At 35.9% G+C, this 17524-nt stretch overlaps 1 long non-coding RNA gene across 4 annotated transcripts in view; it reads left to right on the top strand.

Moving 5' to 3' along the window:
• LOC131502764 (uncharacterized) overlaps window positions 1–17524 on the top strand; it is a 70860-nt gene that overhangs the window by 22091 nt on the left and 31245 nt on the right. For all 4 annotated transcript variants that reach the window (XR_009257176.1, XR_009257178.1, XR_009257177.1 and 1 more), the window contains exon 2: window positions 16060–16188. This is a non-coding gene — a long non-coding RNA (uncharacterized LOC131502764). The remainder of the gene's footprint in view (window positions 1–16059; window positions 16189–17524) is intronic.

The following is a 17524-nucleotide window of genomic DNA, read 5'->3' as shown; positions in this document are numbered from 1 at the left end:
ATATCTGTCAGATATTGAATTCTTGTTATTTGGGTCTGCTTCTGGGCTCACTGGTTTCTGTCATTAATTTTCTTTTCCTATGACAGTATGGAATTATTTTGATTATATAAGTATAATAAATGTTACTGTTTGGTGTCCCATTTGCTGCCTGTCCACATTTAGATTCATTTGTGATGCCATTCTATATACTCTAAATTTCTTGGTTCTACATGATAACTTTTGCATCAGTGACTATTCATTATGGCTCCTGACTTCCTCACTTCAACAATTTACTAGAATAGGCTCTGTCTTGAGATTTTTCATTATTCTATTTGGTGTCAGTTCTGTCCAGGGTTTTGTTTGTTTTCCTCAGCTGCTATTACATTTTTTTTCTGCCAGATGTCCCATAAAGATGTCACATAGGGTGCATGTGTTGGGGAGGGAGGAAGAGAAAGAGAGACTTTATAACAGAAAAAATTTACAAGTTAAAATTAATATGTAGGGTGATTTTAATCAGAATGCATGTAACATAATAGAGCTATATCAGAAACAGTATAGACAATGTTTCATAATATATGCTTTCTTGCATGCCTGTTGCTGCACATTGCTTGTGTTCTTGGTTGAGTGAAAAGTAATTTTTATGGGATGTTTCATGACTGTCATACTCGTAAAGAGTCCTTTCCTTTGCCATGTGTCTTTGCATGTCTTAAACAAGACCCTTTGTCATACATAAGCCATTCAATTTTACATTCTAAAAATCATTGGTTTTGGCATTTAACGAGACTATGGGCTATGCATCAGAAAACCTGGCTCTTATTTTAAAATGAAAATTCATGTATACCATAATTTACTTATTGAACAGTTTACTTATTAATAAGGCTTTTGGTTGTCTCTTTAATAAATAATGCGGCAGTGAAAAGTTGGTCCATGTGTCCTTATTTCTATATGACAGTATGGTGGTATCCTTGTAAAAGTTGATAAAAAAATATGAAGTTTTTGTTTATTAAAGTTCCTCCCAAATTGCCTATCCAAAACTATTTTAATATAATCCATAGTGCTTTTATTTAAGTATTTTATAGTTGCTTAAGTAACTTTCTTCAAAATATACAAGACTATGGACTGCTTAACCTGTAATTTAGGACTATATCACAAAACGGGTTTTCCAAAACTTTCCTTGAACACTAGGGGGGCCCCACAAGGATATCATAAACTTGATTCAATTTGCTTTATTGAATTTGTATTAAGTCTAATTTTTAACACACACAAAGTATCAAAATGTGTGATAACCTCTTTATAGAAGTAAACATTTTTTTGGGTGGATGCCACCATTCTGTTTAGTATTAAATAAGCTTTCTGTTTTCAGAAAAGTTTTAGATTTACAAAGAAGTTACAAAGAGTTCTCATATACCCCACACTCAGTTTCCCTTATATTAACATCTTATATTACTATGGCACATTTGTCATATTCCCCCTCTCCCCAGCCCTTGTTAAACTCTAATCTACTTTCAGTCTCTGTAAACTTGTCAGTTCAGGGTACCTCACAGAATTGGAGCAGTGCAATATTTGTCCTTTTGTGTAGGGCTTGCATCACTTAACAAATCCACAGGGTTCATCATCTGTGTTGTTGCATGTGCCAGAACTTCATGTTTTTTATGGCTGAATGATACACCATTGTATGTATATACCACATTTTGTTTAGCCATTCAGTTTGTATATGTGCCATGTTTTGTTTATAGATACATACATTAGTATATATTTATTTATATACATATTTTATTTATCTACCATCTAGCTAATGGATAGCACTGCTCTAGAACATATTTTTGGTTAATTGTTATCACATTTCATTAGTCTGATTAAATTGGTCATAGTAAACTATGCAATAGGAAATTATTTAACTCTTGCAATAAAATCTTGAAAATGTCTCTGGAGTATCAAGATAAAACTTCAGCCCACTGGAATTAGGAAGCATCCGTATCAATATTAGCACAAGCCATCCAAAAATTAACAAAAATGTTTTCTTATTCTAGGTGTGATACCTTTGGCATCATTGTATATTTTCCTCAGTTAAAATTAAACAGTAACACTGGGCGAGTAGTTTTGTGATTTAAAAAGATTTTTCTTTTAGCCATTATTTTTATTTTTTATTTTTTATTTTTTAATATATGAAATTTACTGTCAGATTGGTTTCCATACAACACCCAGTGCTCATCCCAAAAGGTGCCCTCCTCAATACCCATCACCCACCCTGCCCTCCCTCCCACCCCCCATCAACCCTCAGTTTGTTCTCAGTTTTTAACAGTCTCTTATGCTTTGGCTCTCTCCCACTCTAACCTCTTTTTTTTTTTTTTTTTCTCCTTCCCCTCCCCCATGGGTATCTGTTACGTTTCTCAGGATCCAGATAAGAGTGAAACCATATGGTATCTGTCTTTCTCTGTATGGCTTATTTCACTTAGCATCACACTCTCCAGTTCCAACCACGTTGCTACAAAAGGCCATATTTCATTCTTTCTCATTGCCACGTAGTATTCCATTGTGTATATAAACCACAATTTCTTTATCCATTCATCAGTTGATGGACATTTAGGCTCTTTCCATAATTTGTTAGCCATTATTTTTAATGTAGGCTATAGCGTATGCTAGGTAGAATTGTATTATTATCCACTTCCCAAACATCTCTTTGCTTTCCTTTTTTCTTTCTTATTCTCTTCATACTTTCTCAGGGCCTTTAGTCAGTTTCTCTAGGGAAGAATAAGTTCAAATCTATACCTATCATTCAAAAAAATTGTTTTCTTTCCTCCATTATACATTGTATTAAAGTATAAAAGTCATAGGTATTCATTATAAAAAATTTGAAAGAACCGTAGCACAATTAAAAAAGAATGCACAGGGGCGCCTGGGTGGCTCAGTCGGTTGAGCGTCTGACTTCGGCTCAGGTCATGATCTCACAGTTTGTGAGTTCAAGCCCCGCGTCAGGCTCTGTGCTGACAGCTCAGAGCCTGCTTCGGATTCTGTCTCCCTCTCTCTCTGCCCCTCCCCCCCTCATGCTCTGTCTCTCTCTGTCTCAGAAATAAATAAACATTAAAAAAAATTTTTTTTGGGGCGCCTGGGTGGCGCAGTCGGTTAAGCGTCCGACTTCAGCCAGGTCACGATCTCGCGGTCCGTGAGTTCGAGCCCCGCGTCGGGCTCTGGGCTGATGGCTCAGAGCCTGGAGCCTGTTTCCGATTCTGTGTCTCCCTCTCTCTCTGCCCCTCCCCCATTCATGCTCTGTCTCTCTCTGTCCCAAAAATAAATAAAAAACGTTGAAAAAAAATAAATAAATAAATAAAAAAATTTTTTTTAAAAAGAATGCACAGAGGGGCGCCTGGGTGGCTTAGTCGGTTAAGCATCCGAATCTCGATTTTGGCTCACGTCATGATCTAACGGTCGTGAGATTGAGCCCCACGTTGGAGCCTGCTTGGGATATTCTCTCTCTCTCTCTCTCTCTCTCTCTCTCTCTCTCTCTCCCTCTCTCCCTCCCTCCCTCTCTCCCCCCCTCCCTCATTCTCTCTGCCCCTCCCCCACTTGTGCTCACACACGCATGCTCTCTCTACCTCAAAATAAATAAACATTTAAAAAAATCTTTAAAAAATAAAGAATACACAGAAACAGATTGTTGGTTTCTTTCTAGTATGTATGTATATTACATAAATAATTAATATATGTGTATTAATAAGGTTTTTAGATACTCTTGAGTGTAGTCAACATAAAACGTTAAATTAGTTTCAGGTATACAACTTAGTGATTAGATGGCTCTTGAGTTACCAAGAACATTTTCCTATCTTTAGGAATATCTTTAGGAATACACACAAGTCTTTTATTTGGGCCATGATTTTTTATATAATACTTACATCTTTTTTTAAACATTAGGATTATTTTAAGTTTTTTTAAACAACATTTGAACATAACGTAGTTAACGTACTTGTAGAAACATTTTTCTGTGCATATCTCCTTGATTATTTGTTTTACTATAATCTTGTTAGACACTGATTATTTTTGTCCGTTTTGCATCTCTTGACTAGCTAATGTGAACAAAGTCAAGTGTAAAGTAATTAGAGCAAATATTGTTCGTATATCCCCTACATCTCTTCACACTTAATTCATTCTCACCTCTGACAAACATAATTATCTCGTGCCCTGCTATCATCCACTATTCTTTGCTTTCCTCTCTCAGCCCTCTGTTATGAGATTGTTCTTTCTCTTTCACAAAATGATATACTTTTAATGGTCATAAGATTATTTTACCATTTTAATTGGTTTTCCTGGCACGTTCTACCAAATACATCTTTTTTTTTTTTCATTTCAGGTCCTCTTAATTATCTCTTACCTATTTGTTCTATTTCAGGCAGCATTCCATTTTATACAGTATTCTTTTTTTATACTAGTCTTTTGATAACAATAGTTCGCGTTAGCTGAGCACACACAGTAAGCATTACACACTGTTCTACATGTGCATTAACTCAGTTTTAATGCTCAGGAAGTACATTCTAATATTATCCTTTATTTTTTCAGATGAGGTAATTGAGGTCAGTTACACTCAGTAACATTGCCCCCAAATGTCACAGAGCAGGCAGTTTGTCCCCCCAGTCTCTACTCTATAGGCTCTCTCTCTCTTCTTTATCAATGATGCTTTAGTTGTGGTTCAAAAAAGAAAAAATGAGGTCCATTTCAGTGTCTGATGGTGACTGTGTTCCTGCAAGGATTAGGAACTCTTTAAGAGTATTTTTTTTTTAAGTTTAAATGCTGGTCCAGCATAGTAGATACAGTTAGAAGAGTTTAGAGGATAGGAGTGTCAGGATTAACTGGGGCACCTCTCTAGCAGAACACCTGGATGTGATCCATATCCCCACATCTGGTTTTCAAACATGGCAGGCACAATGAGCTTTTAAAGATAGCCAAACATGATTGTTTTGATCATTTCTACTTGATATAATAATCTCACCAACACTCATGCTAGTATGGTTTTTAGTAAATTTCAGAGATAGGTTTTCAACCCAAGAGAAGTTCAGAACTTGGCCATGAATGTCCAGCCAGTAAATTGTAAACTCCTTTTTTGAACCCATGTCTTATGGTGCAAGGGCTTAAATTCTTAATTGCCCTGGGATACTATAGTGTCCTCTTCGGGCTTTGCTGATACCCTTGACATCTCTGGTGTTTCCTCTTGTGATGTCTCCACCCTGCCAATCTTTTATGCACATGTTTTTGCAACTTAGCCACACTCCAGGGGGGAAGCCCTTTAAAATGAGACTTGTTCCAAAGTACTCCATTGGCTTCCCAAGTAGATATATGCCTTTTGGTTCTTTTATCTGGCTGCTGGGACAGAGATTCCTAGGAGCCAATGCATCATCAAGTCAATTGTTTTGCCCCAGGTGTTTCTTTCCAGCTTCAGTTTTGGAAATTCAAGTCCCTCTACCTTCAGGTCTTCAGCCTCCATTTGACTCCCCATCATGTTCACTGAGGATTGTGGAATTAAGTCTCAGGTGAGGAGTCATACTATCCCATTTGGGAAGAGGGCTGTCTTTCTGTCAGAGGGGGAAATTTTTTATTCATTTAAACTACAGAATAAATTATGAACTATATGCATTACCCAATTGATTGATTTTAAAGAAAACTCATTAACACCTGGGTGGCTCAGTTGGTTAAGTGTCCGACTTCAGCTCAGGCCATGATCTCATGGTTCGTGGGTTTGAGCCCCACGTCAAGCTTTGTGCTGACAGCTCAGAGCCTGGAGCCTGCTTCAGATTCTGTGTCTCCCTTTCTCTCTACCTCTCATCTGCTTGCACTCTGTCTCTCTGTCTCAAAAATAAACAAACAAAAAAAAACTTTACAGAAAACCCATTAACAACATAGCTTTACTATGTCCTAACTGAATATCTTATGTCTGTATTCCTATTGATTATTTTTTGAAGTTGATTTATTTATTTTGAAAGAAAGAGTGCATGCAAACAGGGGAGGGGCAGAGAGGGACATAGAGAGAATCCCAAGCAGACTCCAAGCTGTCACCTCCATCCATGAACCATGAGATCATGACCTGAGCCAAAATCAAGAGTCAGACACTCAACCTACTGAGCCATGCAGGTACCACTATTCCTATTGATTATTACGTACCATGGGCATTGCAGATATTCTCTTCGCCGCATTCTCTAATGAGTTATAATTAATTGGTGTTAATATCATCTAAATTATACGTATCATGAAAGTGTGAATGGGGAGAGAGAATTTAAATGAGATCAGAATGTTTTTAAGTTATAGTTTGAATTTGAAGGCTCAATTTATGGCATTTCACATTCCAAGGAAAGCTTTGAATTATTTAGGATTCAGTTAACTCAGTTATATCACAGAATGATAAGCATGGCTAACCTTCACACATGAAAATTTCCCAATATCATCCTGGCCACAGATGAGCTGTATGCACTCATGTCCTTGTCTAAGAGAGACCTAGGGTTCCTTAGCAGTTGTGCTTTTGATTCAGTGAAAGTGCAGTTGGCCTCCCCCAACAAGACAGTTTTTCTAAGTAAGTTTTTTTTTATATGACATTTTAATTTTATTCTCAAGTTAGCTAATATACAGTATAGTCTTGGCTTCAGGAGTAGATTCCCATGATTCGTCACTTACATACAATACACAGTACTCATCCCAGTAAGTGCCCTCCTCAATGCCCATCACTCATTTTCCCCACCCTGCCACCCCCATCAACCCTCAGTTTGTTTTCTGTATTTGAGTCCCTTATAGTTTGCCTCCCTCTCTGTTTTTATCTTATTTTTCCTTCCCTTCTCCTACACTTATTTGTTGTTTCTTAAATTCCACATATGAGTGAAATCATATGATATGTCTTTCTCTGACTGATTTCACTTAGCATAATACCCTCCAGTAAGTTTTTTTTTTTTCAATAGGAAAGAAAACAGCTGTGCACAGAGGGAGATTTGAACACTGTGTTCTTCAAAGATACCTGTGGCAGTGGTTGGGGCTGTTAGCACTCACTGCCCTGACAGAGACTTGCTTTGGCAGGGTAGAAGGACAGTGGGCTTTGGGTGTCAGATTTTGTGTCTCTGGTGTTGACTGCAGCTTTCTTGAAAGTCAGGCTGTACTCCTTCTCCAGGGACTCCTGAAGTGGTGGAATTCTTTAATGCCTAATTAGTCTTAGTTCCTATCTTCAACATGTTTGCTGTCTGAAAATGTTCTAATACGATTTTTTTGCCTGTAGTGCCCCTGCTCTTTGGGAACCATATGATTGCAATAGCATTTCCACCCATTGGTTTTAAGGCCAGTTTTCCTGCAAGCAGACAAGAAGTTGTTTTAGTGTAGTGCTAGCACTTTTTGTCTTAGCCAACTGGTGTTCTTTTTTTTTTTTTTAAGTTTATTTATTTTGAGAGAGAGAGAGCCTGCATGTGCACGTGTGCATGAGCGAGGGAGGGAGAGAGAGAATCCCAAGCAGGCTTCGCACTGTCATCCCAGAGCCCAACATGGGGCTCAAACTCACGAACCATGAGATCATTACCTGAACCGAAATCAAGAGTTGAATGCTTAACCTACTGAGTTAACCAGGTGCCCCTAGCCAACTGGCGTTCTTCTAAAAACACTGGGGTTCTCAACTATCCCCTGATGGGCTGGGTTGTTTTTCTAGTTTGTTAATGTCTATTACTATTGGTAGCCATTATTGTTTATTTCAAGCATTCTACTGCCTAAGACATATTACTTAAATTTTCATAAAGTTAAGATTATACAGATAATTTCCTACATTGGTAGTGTAGCTAAGCTTAGCAATTTTTTAATAAACGCTTTTGGGATATTTTGTTTTCTTAAAAGTGTGCTAATGTCATACTTCTCTGACTATCCATCTGCCCTTCCTAAGTATGCTCTTGTAGACCCTGTATTGTATTGCTGACAGCCACCGCTGGAGAATTGCTGTCCTGAAGTAGAATAAAGATCTCAGACATGGTGCTGCTTTTATTTTTCTAGCTTAACTGATTCTTTACATGGGACTTAACATCCAGTCAGCAGCTAAACTCAGCAAAGGATTATCTTGCCATGTGTATGGTTGTAATGAATTTCCAATTTTGGCTTCTGTATGGACAAATGAGAACCAAATAAATCTTTTATATGTAACTGCAACCTTGTCTTTCTAGTGCAGAGCTCTGTTCCAAGTTTAGACCTAGTAAAATTTTGCTGCTTATTAAAAAATACTTCATCTTAAGGGCTTTTGATTTTTGGAATTATGTATTCATTCATATACATATAAACACACAGGGATACACATCAGCCACCATGTTTTAGGTGTAATGTTTAATATTAGTTAGAAAGCCTATTTCCTAGTTGGGCTACTTCCATCCTGTGCAAATAGTACAATCAAGTTGCCCAATAGGATTATAGACTGGGAGTGCCTGGGTGGCTCAGTCAGTTAAGTGTTTATTTCTGCTCAGGTCATGATCTCGCGGTTCGTGAGTTTGAGCCCTGCATCAGGCTTCGCACTGATGGTGCAGAGCCTTCTTAGGAGGATTCTGTCTCCTCTCTCTGCCCCTTACCTGCTCACTCACTATCTCTCTCTCTCTCTCTCTCTCTCAAAATAAATAAACATTAAAAAAAAGATTATAGACTGAATACCCATTTTCGAAATACTGAGGCATTAACTGTGCTCTATAGTGCAATAATGTAGTCTTTTGCTATCAGATAACAATTTTCTGTGGGGAATTTGATATTGTAATCAGACGCTATGATAATACTGAAAACCTGGATAGCTATACTTCTAAATATTTATGTATTCACATTAGCTCATGTTACTAATGTCCTATACTTATAGCTTCAGTCATCTTCCCTTCATTTGACAACACTGCCTAGAAGCTTACAAACAACAGTACGGGTTTATGGAGTTCCTAATGGTCTATTCTGCATTGCCCCTTTAAAGATGTCATTACATACCTACTTCTCAGGGTATTTTCCAGTTGCATTTCATTAGGATCCCTCAATTCTATGCCAATACAACGAGGCTTTGAAGAATTCGCTGCAAATTATTGTGCTTTAGTGTTGTTACCTGTGTGGCTCAGCACATTACAGTGCTTTACATGTGTAACTGTTCATTGTTTAGTTTTAGTTCAGTGTTGCTATTTAGATTGGGTATATTCTAATAGTATTAGCTATTTAACTGCCTTTTGCCCCTTCAGTTCAGTTGACCGCCTGGAATTTTGTCTGTTACCAAAATATTAAGTATTAGGATCTGCCAACCATGGGGTGAGTAGTTTTGGAAGTACTGTTATTTGCCATATTATGAAACCATAAGTCCATGAGTTGTTATACTGCCATTGTTGACTTAATAAAAAAAAAATGTACCCACAATTTTATCATGGTGTGCTGTCATTATTTGTTGAATAGTATTAATCTAAACCATAGTCACCATGATGATTCAAATCTATTTGGAAAGTCTTAGACTTTTTCCACATTAAGACAATTTTGGGTTCAAGCCCTGTGTCAGGCTCCACACTGTCAGCTCGGGGCTTGGGATTCTCTCTCTCTCAAAATAAATAAATAAACTTAAAAAAAAAAAAAAGACAATTTTGCTATTCCACTGTCTTGTTTGGTTGTGAGTTATCATATTTTCCTATCTGTTGCCAGAAAATATATGTTGTCTAGTTGTTGACTCAGCAGTTCCTTTGTACTGTAGATATGGTCCTGCAAAGATTTTTTTTTTTTTTTTTACCACCTGTGGTTAAATGTAGGAGTACTTTCTGTTTTTGAAGTTATGTAGTGACGGTTCTTTGTCGAGTCTTGCCTCCGCTACTTCACTACTAGATCATTATTTAGCCCAACTATAATATGGGATCTTGTTTTGACTCCATGGTGTTACTGGAAAACTTATATCTCCTAGTGGATGAAAATATTTCAGTGGTAGGGCTAATCTCCATGTAGTTGGTATTCCTTTGTCTCTAATCTTTGCTTACATGTTTATGTGTTATACCTATACTTACTGGGCAGTTTGATGCCTTTACAAATCCTTTACCTTCACACATGGCCAAGATACCAGTAACCACTATTTGGGGGCAACCTGTCAACGGACTTATAGCTAACAAGTGTCCTCTCAATTTTGTAATAAGGTTAAACGCTTTAAAAGATTAAACACCTATCTTAGCAACCCTGCTAATCAGATTGACTCTGAATAAGGCAATTAACTTAAAAAAAATAATAATCATGACATCATTCATATACCCTGAAATTCACCCTTTTACTTTTCAGTGGCTTTTAGTATGTTTATAGAATTGTGCAATCATCATTTCTGTATTGCTGTAAAACATTTTTATCACCCCAGAAAGAAGCCCTATACCTGTTAGCAGTAATTCCTCATTTTCCTCTTTTGCCAACCCTGCTACCACTAATCTAACTTTTGTCCCTGTGGATTTGTCTATTCTAGACATTCATTTGAATGGAATCATTCAATGTGTCTTTTATATCTGGCTTCTATCACTTAGCATGTTTTGGTGGTTTGTCCATATTATAGTATATCTCAGTGTTTCATCCATTTTTATGTCTGATTAACATTCCAGTTTATGGATTAGCTTCATTTTGTTTATTCATCTGTTGAAGGACATTTGGGTTTCCACTTTCTGTCTGTTAAGAATAGGTGCTATAAACATTCATATACAAGTTTTTACATGGACATATTTTCATTTCCTTGAGTATACCTACATTTAACATTGGAATTGCTTTGTAATATGGCAACTTTATTTTTAATGTTGTAATTTTGAAAAAGTTTATGAAAGTGCCTGCACCATTTTACAGTATCACCAGCAATGTATGAGGATTTCAACTCTTCCCTAGTCTCACTTGTTACTTTCGGTCTTCTATAAAAATAGCCATCCTAGTGGATGTGGAGTGTCTCATTGTGGCTTTGACCAGTATTTCTGTGTTGAGCAATTTTTTATGTGCTTATTCGCTATTTATATTTCTTTGGAGAAATGCTTATTCAAATCCTTTGTTCGTTAGAATTGGGTTATATGCTTTTTGTCATTTTATTGTGAGAATTCTTTATACAACTGGATAATAGACCCCTATTGGGTATGTGATTTGTAAATATTTTTTGTTCCATTCTCTGGGTTGTCTTTTAACTTTCTTGTTTGCAGTACGTAAGTTTTTAACATGGATGAAACCTAATTTCTCTATTTTTTGGTCACTTTTGATTTTGCTGCCATAACAAAGACACTATTATTTTACACTGAGGTCTGCTCCATTTGGCATTTATTTTTATATACGGTATGAAGTATAAGTTCACCCTTATCCTTTTGCATGTAGATATACAGTTTTCCTACTACCATTTATTGAAAAGACTATCCTATTGAATTATCTTGACACCTGTATTGAAAATCCATTGATTCTAAATTCAAAGGTGTATTTGGGGCCTATAAATTATTTTTCACTTATCTGTGTATCCTTATATCCAGGCAATACTGTCTTTATTATTTTAGTTTTGTAGTAAATTTTGAAATCTGGAATTATGAATCCTTCGACTTGTTTCAAGATTGTTGGACCCTGAGTTTCCATGTGAATTTTAGGATCATTTTGTCAATTGCTATAAATTAAGATCTGGAATTTTGATGAAGATCACATTTAATGTGTAGATCGCTTTGTGGAGTATTGCCACATTAACTGTTCTCTCAGTTCATTAATATGGGATGTCTTTCCATTAATTTAGTCTTTAATTTTCTTCAACATTGTAATTTTCAGTATAGAAAGTCTTGTATTTCTGTTTAAAACTATTCTAAGGGTATATGGGTGGCTCAGTCAGTTAAGAATCTCTTAATTTCAGCTCAGGTCATGATCTCACAGTTGGTAAGATCGTGCCCCATGGGGATCTGCAATGACAGTGCAGAGCCTGCTTGGGATTCTCTGTCTCCCACTCTCTCCCTCTCTCTACCCCTCCCCCCACCTGCACATGTAAGCTCTCTTCCTCTCTCTCTGTAAAATAAACCTTTAAAAAATTATTCTATATGCTCCACTTTTACTCATGATATTGGTAACAGAATTATTCTCTTATTTCATTTTGATTATTAATTGCTAGTATATACAAGTAAAATTATTTTTTATTGGTACTGTATATTCTAAGGTTTCTGAACTCATTAAAATTGCTTCTTTTTATTCTAATAGATTTAATGTTAGGTGGGGTGAGTTTCTTTTTGGTAGTTCCTTAGGATTTTTATGTATAAGATTATATTTCCTACAAATACAGATCATTGTACTTCTTTCTTTTTAATCTCATTGATTTTTATTTATTTTTTCTGCCTAATTACCCTAACTAGAATCTCCTATACATTATTGGCAAGAGCAGTCTTCCTGGCCTTAGGGGAAGTATACTTACCCCTAATTGCAATGATAGCTGTACAATTTTTCTAGATACCCTTTGTCAAGTATGGAAAGTTCCCTTCTGTTCCTAGCTTGTTGAGGTTTTCATTTTTTTAAATCATGAATGATTGTCCTGAAATTTCTACATTTGTTGATATGATCATGAGGTTATCTTTATTTTGTGTAGTGTATTAGATTCATTCATTTTCAGATACTAAACCAACTTTATTGAGGTAAATCCAATTTGGTCATGGTATATAATCATTTCATTTCTGGATTTGGTTTGCTAGTATTATGTTGGACTTTTTTTGAATTCTCTATTCATGAGGCATTTTGCTCTGTAGTTTTCTCATTTTATCTTTGTCTGGCTTTGGTATCAGACTACAAATGGCCCCAGAGAATGATTTGGGAAGCATTTCCCTCTCTTTTTTTTTTTTTGAACATTAAACAAAGGATTGGTATTAATTCTTTTTAAACATTTCACCGAATTACCATGAAGTCATCTTTTCATGGACTCTTCTTTTGGGGACTTTTATAGATTAATTATCAAATTTATTTTTCTAGGCCTGTTCACAGTTTTCTTCTTGAGTCAGATTTGGTTGTGTCTTTCAAGGAATGTGTCCATTTCACCTAGTTGGCACACACTTTTTGATAGTTTTTCTTTGTGATTCTTTTTTTTCCCTATAAGGTTGGTAATGCCCCTTCTCTTATTCCTGATCATATTTATTTGAATTTTCTCTCTCTTTTTCATGGTCACTCTAGCTATAGGTTTGTCTTTTATTATTATTGTTTCAAAAAAACCAAATTCAGTTTCCTTGATTTTCTGTTTTTTCTATTCTTTACTTATTCCTATTCCAACCTGTATTATTTCCTTCTTCCTGACTTATTTGGTTTAGCTTGCCCTTTTTTAAATTTCTTAAGATTGTTTATTGACTTAAGATCTTCATGTTTTTTAATGTTTACTTATTTTTGAGAGAGAGCATGAGCAGGGGAGGGGCAGAGAGAAAGGGAGACACAGGATCTGAAGCAGGTTCTGCACTATCAGCGTAGAGCCTGATGCAGGGCTCGAACTCACGGACCATGAGATCATGACCTGAGCCAAAGTCAGATGCTTAACTGACCCAGCCACCCAGGCATTCTGAGATCTTCATTTTTATTATTATTTTTAAAATTTTTTTTATATTTATTTATTTCTGAGACAGAGACAGAGCATGAGTGGAGGAGGGACAGAGAGAGAAGGAGACACAGAATCAGAAGCAGGCTCCAGGCTCTGAGCTGTCAGCACAGAGCCCGACACGGGGCTCGAACTCACAAACCGTGAGATCATGACTTGAGCCGAAGTCGGTCGCTCAACCTACTGAGCCACCCAGGCGCCCCGAGATCTTCATTTTTAATATAGGTAACTACAGCTACAATTCTCCCTGTAAGCAATGTTTTTGTTGCATTCTATAAATTTTATATGTTTTGTTTACATTTTGAAAGTATTTTCTCATTCTCTTTATGATTATTTTTTTGACCCATTGGTTATTTAAGAGTTTGTTGTTTAATTTTCCCAAATTTGCAAATTTCCCAAATTTTATTCTGTTATGGATTTCTGATTTCATTTCTTGGTGGGAGAACATACTTTGTATGATTTCAATTCTTTAAGTTTATTGAGACTTGTTATATGTCTTAGCATATGGTCTACCTGGAGAATATTTAATTCTATTTTTTATTAGTATAGTTATCCAGCTCTCTTGGTTACTGTTTGCTTGGTATATCTTTTTATATCCTTTTACTCACAAACATTTTGTGTCTTTGAATCTAAAATACATGTCTTGCAGATAACATATAGGTGGGTTATATTTTTTTTATCTATTTTTACCAAACTCTGCCTTTTTATTAGATTATTTTTATTTATGTTTAATGAAGTAAAACATACTGATAAGGTAGGACTGATGTCTCTTGTTTTCCTATTTGTTTTCCATGTGTCTTATGTCTTTTTGTTTTAATTCCTTTTTTCTTTTACTGTATTTTTTAACTTACTTTTCTCATGATTGCTCTGCTATTTCAGTTAACATCTTACCTTAAAATAATTGTTTTCAGATTAATTTCAATTATGTACAAAATTTGCTCCACTATATCTTTGTTCCCTCCCCTCTTCTTGGTGCTGTTATTATACAAATTACTTCTGTATGCAATGTAAACATATCAACACAATCTTCTAGTTACTCCTTTATGCTATTATCTTTAAGTCAGAAATGAGAAAAAACATATTACATATAAAAATAGATTTTTTTGTCTCTTAAATTTATTTATGCAGTTACCTTTATTCATGTTCTTTATTTTTCATTTATATGTGAGTTACCGTCTGGTGTCCTTTCATTTCTGCCTGATGGACTCTTTTGTATCTCTTATAGGGCACATCTGTTAGCACTGAATTCTTTTAACTTTTGTTTATCTGGGAATGTTATAATTTCTCCATTTCTCAAGGATAGTTTTGCTGGATACCGAGTTCTCAGTTAACATTCTTTTTCCTTCAGGAGTTTGAATATATCACCCCACTATTTTCTGGTCTCTATGGTTTATGAAAAGTCAGCTTTAACTTTCTTAGGATCTATTACATACGATGAGTTGTTTTTCTCTTGTTGCATTCAAGATTCTGAAGTTACTTTGATGATTTATTATGAGTCTAGGTTTGACTTGAATATCTTTGAGTTTATCCTTGTGGCATATATTGATCTTCTTACATGATGTATAGATTAATATTTTCATCAGATTTGGCAAGTTTTGGCCATTATTCATTCACATATTCTTTCTGTCCTCTTCTCCTTTGTTTGACTCCCATTATGTTTGTTATCTTTACTAATTCTTTTTCATTATCTTATAAGAGAACTTAAGGTTCTGTGTAGTACTGGCTGAATCTCATTAGTATTGTTTGTTGTTTGTTAAATATGTTTGATCATAATTACATTTCTTTTTTTTTTAACGTTTATTTATTTTTGAGACAGAGAGAGACAGAGCATGAACGGGGGAGCGTCAGAGAGAGGGAGACACAGAATCTGAAACAGGCTCCAGGCTCTGAGCTGTCAGCACAGAGCCCGATGCGGGGCTCGAACTCACTGACGTGAGATCATGACCTGAGCCGAAGTCGGCCGCTTAACTGACTGAGCCATCCAGGCTCCCCGATCATAATTACATTTCTTTTTTGACTCCATTATTTACTGTGATGCTTCCTATTGAGAATTTCTGGTTTGAACTGCCTTATACATACATGATATGTGTTATATAATTATGTATATAAGTATATAATATATAAACTTATGTGTTTTTAGTACATATATAATTCCATACACAATATATATATTGTTTTATTGCATTGTGATTAGTGTGGTTACTGTCCTTTTGTACATACCGAGTTCTTAATAACTTCCTTAAAGCAAGTGCCTCATTCTTTTTAAAAAATATCTTTATGGGGCGCCTGGGTGGCACAGTCGGTTGAGCGTCCGACTTCAGCCAGGTCACGATCTCGCGGTCCGTGAGTTCGAGCCCCGCGTCAGGCTCTGGGCTGATGGCTCGGAGCCTGGAGCCTGTTTCCGATTCTGTGTCTCCCTCTCTCTCTGCCCCTCCCCCGTTCATGCTCTGTCTCTCTCTGTCCCAAAAAAAATAAATAAAAAACGTTGAAAAAAAAATTTTTAAATAAAAAATATCTTTATTTTCATGTGCTTATTCTTCTAGGAGACCTTAGAAACAACTTGTTGAGTTCTCACCATGAATACCATTGGAATTGCAGTTGGAATGGCATTAAACATGTAGATTAATTTTTGGAGAGCGATCATCTTTATAATCCTCTCCTATATGAATGTGGTATGTTTCTCCTTTATTCAGATCTTAAGTATTGTGTATGTCTGTTCCACTTATTACCTTCAATATTTTTTCCTGGTTTCTGAAAGAAATAGGCAGATGTCTTAGGAGCTGAGATTCTGTTGGGCAAAGTAGAGAAGATGTCATCTACATAGACTAGATTCTTCAGTATAAAAGGTCATACAAAACATTTTTTTTTCGATATAATGGTACTATTTCTTCCACATGGCCCTAGAAGTCTGCATTATTTATAATGTTCCATATCCTTGTTTTGTACAGAGGTGGTTTCTAATATTAGGAAAACTATGTAGTAAGCCCTTTGTTTTTTAGTGCCATCAGCATCCCTTTGACCCTCTCCTTTCCCATTTAGAAGTGCTTCCTCCATCCTGCTTCTGGGAACTCAGTGCTCATTGTTTACAGGATATGCAACCATTGAAGACCTCCATGGCCTCCAATATAAGGCTAACTATTTGTGTTATCACTACAAAAGTGTAGAATCAGAACGGTAAGAGTCCTGTTCCCACTTGATGGTTGGTTCTCTTTCCATTTTAAGAGCATCTCTCTGAGAGGGAAGCTAGAGAACATCCAGGATTCTGAGAGGGATTTGAACTTAGATCCTATGAGAAGCATCATAGGAATTAGAGCTGTTTAGATGGTGGGAGACAATTCCTCCGTAATAAGGAGTTTGATGATCTGTTTCCAGATCTTTTATGGAGTCAGGAATGGTTGATTTTTGCTGCTTTTCAAAGCAGTTCTAATTAATGCCTTCAGTGAATAAACAAATTTAAGAACTGTCCAAAGATGAAAACATTCTTGGAAGTGATAATCTAGTGGTTTCTATGACCACTTGGAATAGAATTTGAGAATTTCCCTGCATGTAATGAGATATTGGATTACATGCACTTAAAAGTCACATTTATTTCTGAGATTCTGACTATCTCAGTAAGGACAAATGCAACTTTATTGTGTGCCTACTTCACATGTTCCCATTTAATAATTACTACAACTTTCTGAGCATCTCAGAGAGGTAGAATAAATTTAAGGCAACTAATCTAATTAATGGCAGAGTATACTTCTTTTACCTCTCTCTTCTAGTGTATCTTAATTTATAGTAGTGATTCCTTAAGTTTGTATAGTGCTTTATCATTTAGAAACCTTTCACAAGCATGGTTTTATTTGACCCTTTGGTAAAATCGGAAGAACAGATGTCACATGTCTGTTTTATAAGTGGAAAAACATAGGTTTAGAAACTTTTTTTTTAAAGTTTACTTCTTTTATTTTGAAAGAGAGAGCAAGAGCGGGGGAGGGGGAGAGAGAGAGGGAGAGAGAATCCCAAGAA

The sequence above is a fragment of the Neofelis nebulosa genome, chromosome X (assembly GCF_028018385.1).
Source record: "Neofelis nebulosa isolate mNeoNeb1 chromosome X, mNeoNeb1.pri, whole genome shotgun sequence".
NCBI classification, from domain to species: Eukaryota; Metazoa; Chordata; class Mammalia; order Carnivora; family Felidae; genus Neofelis; species Neofelis nebulosa.
The sequence above is the reverse complement of the archived record's forward strand: the minus strand, read 5'-3'. Positions and strand labels throughout refer to the sequence as shown.